The sequence below is a fragment of the Carlito syrichta genome, unplaced genomic scaffold, assembly GCF_000164805.1.
Source record: "Carlito syrichta isolate Samal-C Ts95f unplaced genomic scaffold, Tarsius_syrichta-2.0.1 Scaffold305810, whole genome shotgun sequence".
Lineage (NCBI taxonomy): Eukaryota > Metazoa > Chordata > Mammalia > Primates > Tarsiidae > Carlito > Carlito syrichta.
In genome coordinates, this window is record NW_007249906.1 from 18,832 (window position 1) to 25,009 (window position 6,178).

The following is a 6,178-nucleotide window of genomic DNA, read 5'->3' on the forward strand; positions in this document are numbered from 1 at the left end:
CCAGGGCCTCGGGGACCCCTCACGCTTCCAGACGTCTGAAGAACTATACCTACCCCTCTAGATACCCAAAGACCCCAGCCACTCCCTCTCCGGTTCCGGGGGTCGCCACTGTCCTTGTCCCTCTCCTCTCCCGCGACCCCCAACCACACGGATATGCCGGTGGACCCGCGCCTGCCCCTGCACGATGTCCCTGGAGATAGCCATTTGGCTGCAATAGTCCTGGACACCTCCGAACACCCTATGAATCCCTCTGGAGGTCCGCGACCGCTCCCTAACAACCCTAGAGGCCAAGCTCTCCCCCCGGGATACCTCCGGGGACCCTGATTCCCCCAGATATCCTGAGACAATACGGCCTGACCCCGTAGCATCGGGACCCCCGATTCCCGCTCCAGATACCCTAGACAGCCCGTGCTGCCTCCACGAGTTCCCTTAGAGGCTCCATTTCCCCACATGGCCCACATAATTCGATTCCCCCCAGAGGTCCTTGGAGGCCCTCGGGCCCTCCCCTCGCCCCATGCAGACCCTGAGTGCTCAGATGTCCCCAGTGACCACGGGCAGAGCCCTCCCCGCACATTTCCCCGCAGACTCCCGAGAGCCCCCTTTCGGGTCTGGTCTGCGACCTCTTCGCTGGGGTGCGTGTGCGCGGGGTGGGGGTGGCTGTGGGTACGGGACCTGGAGCCCGGCCTCCGTCGCCAGGCCCTGCCCGCTGCCACCGCCGCCTGGGCGCCAGAGCTGCTCTGTTTACCACCTGTCAGAAGAAAAAGGTGAGGAGCAGACAGGCGGGGCGGGGGGGGCAGGGGAGCGCTCTCTCTGTTCCCATCACCTCACCCCCTCCCCCGTACCTCCTCTGCTCCTAGGCGTCCCCTACCCGCGGCTCCATGACCAGCAGTCGCGGAGTGTATGCATCTGGCAAATGGCAAGGAGGCCTGGCTGTGGGAGCCAGCTGGAGCACTGGGCCTCACTTTATCTTAGGTGCTGCCTCTAAACTGAGTACCCTGCGCTGTGCTGCTCTTTCCACCTAGGGGATATTGTTATTCCATGCATAGAAAGGGGAAATCGAGGCCGGAGAAGTTAGGATACCGTCTAAGCTCTCACACTAAAAACAGGGACATAGAACTCGATCCCAAGTTTACCAGGGAATTCTGCAACTTGCAACAGAGCTTTGCACATAGTAGGCACTCAGTACATTTGTAGTGAAACTTAGTCTACTAAGGTCCCTACTTGGAAACTGGAAAGGCATGGTAGGCCTGGGGAGAGCAGTGCCCTTGGAGCTTTTGGGACCACAGAAGGGTTTGGGGTCTTCAGCATTATGAGGTTGGGAGACTCAAAAAGTGGGAGGACAGGTCTCCTGGAGATTGGGAGGGAAGTGAGGGCCTGGAATTGAGGAGGCTTTGAATTGAGGGGTGGGATGGGATACTAGCCAATGTCAATGAAGGATCGAGGCTCCTCCTACGTTTGAAAAGGGTGTCAGCTGGGCTCAGTGGCTCAGCCTGTAATCCCCCGCCTTGGGAGGCTGAGGTGAGTGGATTGCCTGAACCCGTGGGTTCGAGACCTCATCTCTACAATAAATAAAAAAATTAGCCGGGCATGGTAGCGTGCGCCTGTAGTTCCAGATACTTGGAAGGCTGAGGCGGAAGGATTGCTGGAGCCCAGCAGGTCGAGGCTGCGGTGGCTGGGAGCGTGCCACTGCACTCCAGTCTGGGCCACAGAGTGAGACTCCAACTCAAAGAAAAAGAAAAAAGAAAAGAAAAGGGTGTCTGGGGACATAGGCTCCAACAGGAGAGTCCTGGGTGCAGTGTGTCTGTAGTGGAAGGAGGAATGGGGTTGCAGTGAGGACCTATGACGACCTCTTTGCAGAAGAAGAAACTGACCGTTTGAGAGGCTCATAGACGTGCCCACGGCCCCTGCAGGCAACCAACAGCACCACCAGTTTCAGGAAACTTACCCTCAACAATTTCTTGGTCAGTGACTGTTTCACTATGGGCTGTGGACACACTGTCTCCTGACATCCATTCTACATCAACTCCTGTCAATTTCCCCTTCCTATGCACGGAATGACAATATCCCCTGGGTGGAAAGAGGAGCACAGCTTGGGGTACTCAGTTTAGAGGCAGCGCCTAAGACAAAGTGAGGCCCAGGGCTCCTGCTGGCTCCCACAGCCAGGCCTCCTTGCCAGCCACCATCTACACACTGTCTCCTGACATCCATTCTACACCTCTCCCGTCCACCTTTCAGGGTCCAGTATTGGTACAGGTCAAAGGAGCTGAAGTGTCTGCTTTCATTCCTCCTGCAGTCCCCTGCCTCTCTCACCTCTGACCTGATCTTGTCTGAGAGGTGACACACTGGACCTCCTTCACTGCTCTGCCTAGTCCTTGTTGAGACTTCCAGGAGATGGAGATGGAGATGTCTCCTGACATCTGTTCTACATCATCTCCAGGAGATGGAGAGGTCAGCTTTCAACCTGGGGCTCAAGGTTTCAGGAACTTGTGAATGGGGTAGTGAAGTGCTTCCAGACTGGGGAAGGGGAGCTTAAGGCTCTGTAGCTCTGTAGATGGGAGGGTCTTGCAGAGTAGGGTGCTGTCCCAGGGCTCTGAGGACAGGGACGGAAGGCATCCAAGGCAGCATCCACGCTACTGAGAGAGGTCAGGGAGCTTGCCAACTGGATGGGAGGGTCGAGGATCTGGGGAGGGGCAACTGCTGTCAGGCTTGGGGGTAATGAAGAAATGAGGGATCCAAGAATGTCCTCAAAGATGAATTACAGCAGCAGGGGCCAGGATATTGGATGGTGGCACTTGGCTGCTCACCCACCATACCAAAAATCAAAGGGGCAGAGAACTGGTAGAAATAACTTTATTTCTGAATTTGAATCCAGGGAGAAGAGTGGGCTTTGGCCTCTTTCTAATGGTTCTGCTCACCCTCTAGGCTTTTACAGTTCACTTTTATAAGTCCAGAGTTGTTAGTACTTATACATTAGCCATGTGACCAGCAGAGCATTGTATAGAACTTGAGTTTCAGCCACATTTATCAATAGTGACATTTTTCAGATCAGACTTCCTGGTGCCAGGTACAAGAAGTATCTCATAGCTTTTGTCAGTAGGGCCCAGCAGAAGCTTGCCGTAGAGTTAATCAAGTTTGCTATAGAGTAAACGGAGTTTACATGCATTATGCAAAAGTTATACAAATCACAAAATTTATGATTGCATTGATACAAAAGTTATACAAATCACATGACTTACAATTACATCGATACTATATTATTCAAACCTATCACTACTAAGAAAAGGGAATAAATAGTTTATTGGGCACAGTCTGCAGGGAAGTCAAGGAACCCCCGCAGCAACTCACTGGGAATGCATAGGAGATAAGGGGACTCTCAGGAATGTGCTCAGGAATATATCTCAGTTTATTGGGCATAGTCTGCAGGAAAGTTAAGTATCCTTTGAAGCTACTTACTGGGAATGCATAGAAGATAAAGGGAAGCACAACTTTTATTAGCTCTCAGGAATGCACAGAAGCACTTGAATCCTTGCCATGCCCTTCTCTAGGTGCTGTGGCAATATGGACAGACATTAGCGGGTCTCTGTATCAGTGGTTCACTGAGAGGGCTGATGCCAGCAGGGCCGAAATTCTGGGGCTAGGGGCAAGGACTGGGGCTAAGAGAGTGGTGCTTTCGTCACCAAGGCTGCTGGCAGGGTTGGAGGTCCAGATGGGCTGCAGACATGAGGGTGGAAGCCCAGCCACTTAATCATTCAGTGCCTCAATGTACCCCTTTGGGAAGTGGAGGTGATGAGTGGTAAAATTGCCAGAGGAATTAGGCATAAAGCTTTCAAATCGCCATACTGCAAGCTACTTAGTAGGAGTGTGGGCACTTAGCTTTGATGAATATTAATTACAGTCACACTGGGCACAGCCAATACTCTTCTTAGTCTTGCTCCATTATGAGTTCAAACCAATGACCTCTTAGCCTCACCCATTCATAAATAAAATCACTTACCCCTTGGCCAGGTGCGGTGGCTCAAGCCTGTAATCCCAGAACTTTGGAAGGTGGAGGTGAGAGGATTGCTTGAGCCCAGGGATTCAAGACCAACCTGGGCAACTTGGCAAGATCTCATCTCTATAATAAATAAAAAAAATTAGCCAGATGTGGTGGTGCATGCCTGTGGTTCCAGATACTTGGAAGGCTGAAGCAGAAGGATCACCTGAGCCCAACAGGTCTTTAAAAGGCAATTAAGGTTAAACAAAATCATAAGGGTGAGGACCTAATCAGAAAAGACTGTGGCCTGATAAGATGAGGAAGAGAGATCCCTGTCTCCGTCTCTCTCCTTCACACTCTTAATTCCATGTGAGGTGACAACACAGTGAGAAGGCAGCCATCTGCAAGCTAGGAAGAGAACCCTCATCAAGATTGGAATTGACCACCACCTTTATCTTGCAATTTCCAGCCTCCAGAACAAAATTTCTGTTGTTTAAGCCACTCAATCTATGATATTTTGTTATGTCAGGTTAAGATAAATAAGACAAGAAATAAAGCTACTATGCACATTTGTAATACAAGTCTGTGTAGAAGTATGCTTTCTTTTAGGTAAATACTCAGGAGTGAAATGGCTGGATCATACCTGTATGTTTAGCGTTTTGAGACACTATTAAGCCGGCTTGGTGGCTCAGCCTGTAATCCCGCACCTTTGGGAGGCTGAGGTGAGTGGATTGCCTGAGCCCGTGGGTTCGAGACCTGCCTGGGCGAATTGGTGAGACCTCCTCTCTAAAAAATTAGCCGGGTGTGGTAGCGCGCTCCTGTAGTTCCAGCTACTTGGAAGGCTGAGGTGGAAGGATTGCGGAGTCCAGTGGGTCAAGGCTGTGGTGGCTGGGAGCGGCCACTGCACTCCAGTCTGGGCGACAGAGTGAGACTCCAACTCAAAAAAAAAAAGACACTACTAAACTGTTTGCTAATGTTGCTACATCATTTTGCATTTCCACCAGCAGCATATTAGAGTTCTGTTTCCTCCATATCTTTGGAATCAGTTGGTATGATCAGATTTTTAAATTTTAACTAAGATCCCTAGTTAATAGAAGCTGCTGCGCCTGAGGTAGAGCGAGGCCAAGAGCTCCTGCTGGCTCCCACAGCCAGGTCTCCTTGTCTGCCGCCAGGTAGGTCACCGAGCGGGTCAGGGCGCCAGGCACGGGACCGCCAGCTTCAGCCTCCAGGGCTGGGCGGGCCGCCAGGTGAACGCGGCCCTGAACTCAAAATTCGTCGCTGGCGGCCGTGCGTCCACCCTGCCGAATACTGGCCATGGAATCACGCGCAGTGGGCGCCACGGACCCTAGGGGGAGCAGAGGAGGTACGGGGGAGGGGGTGAGGTGATGGGAACAGAGAGAGCGCTCCCCTGCCACCCCCGCCCCGCCTGTCTGCTCCTCACCTTTTTCTTCTGACAGGTGGTAAACAGAGCAGCTCTGGCGCCCAGGCGGCGGTGGCAGCGGGCAGGGCCTGGCGACGGAGGCCGGGCTCCAGGTCCCGTACCCACAGCCACCCCCACCCCGCGCACACGCACCCCAGCGAAGAGGTCGCAGACCAGACCCGAAAGGGGGCTCTCGGGAGTCTGCGGGGAAATGTGCGGGGAGGGCTCTGCCCGTGGTCACTGGGGACATCTGAGCACTCAGGGTCTGCATGGGGCGAGGGGAGGGCCCGAGGGCCTCCAAGGACCTCTGGGGGGAATCGAATTATGTGGGCCATGTGGGGAAATGGAGCCTCTAAGGGAACTCGTGGAGGCAGCACGGGCTGTCTAGGGTATCTGGAGCGGGAATCGGGGGTCCCGATGCTACGGGGTCAGGCCGTATTGTCTCAGGATATCTGGGGGAATCAGGGTCCCCGGAGGTATCCCGGGGGGAGAGCTTGGCCTCTAGGGTTGTTAGGGAGCGGTCGCGGACCTCCAGAGGGATTCATAGGGTGTTCGGAGGTGTCCAGGACTATTGCAGCCAAATGGCTATCTCCAGGGACATCGTGCAGGGGCAGGCGCGGGTCCACCGGCATATCCGTGTGGTTGGGGGTCGCGGGAGAGGAGAGGGACAAGGACAGTGGCGACCCCCGGAACCGGAGAGGGAGTGGCTGGGGTCTTTGGGTATCTAGAGGGGTAGGTATAGTTCTTCAGACGTCTGGAAGCGTGAGGGGTCCCCGAGGCCCTGG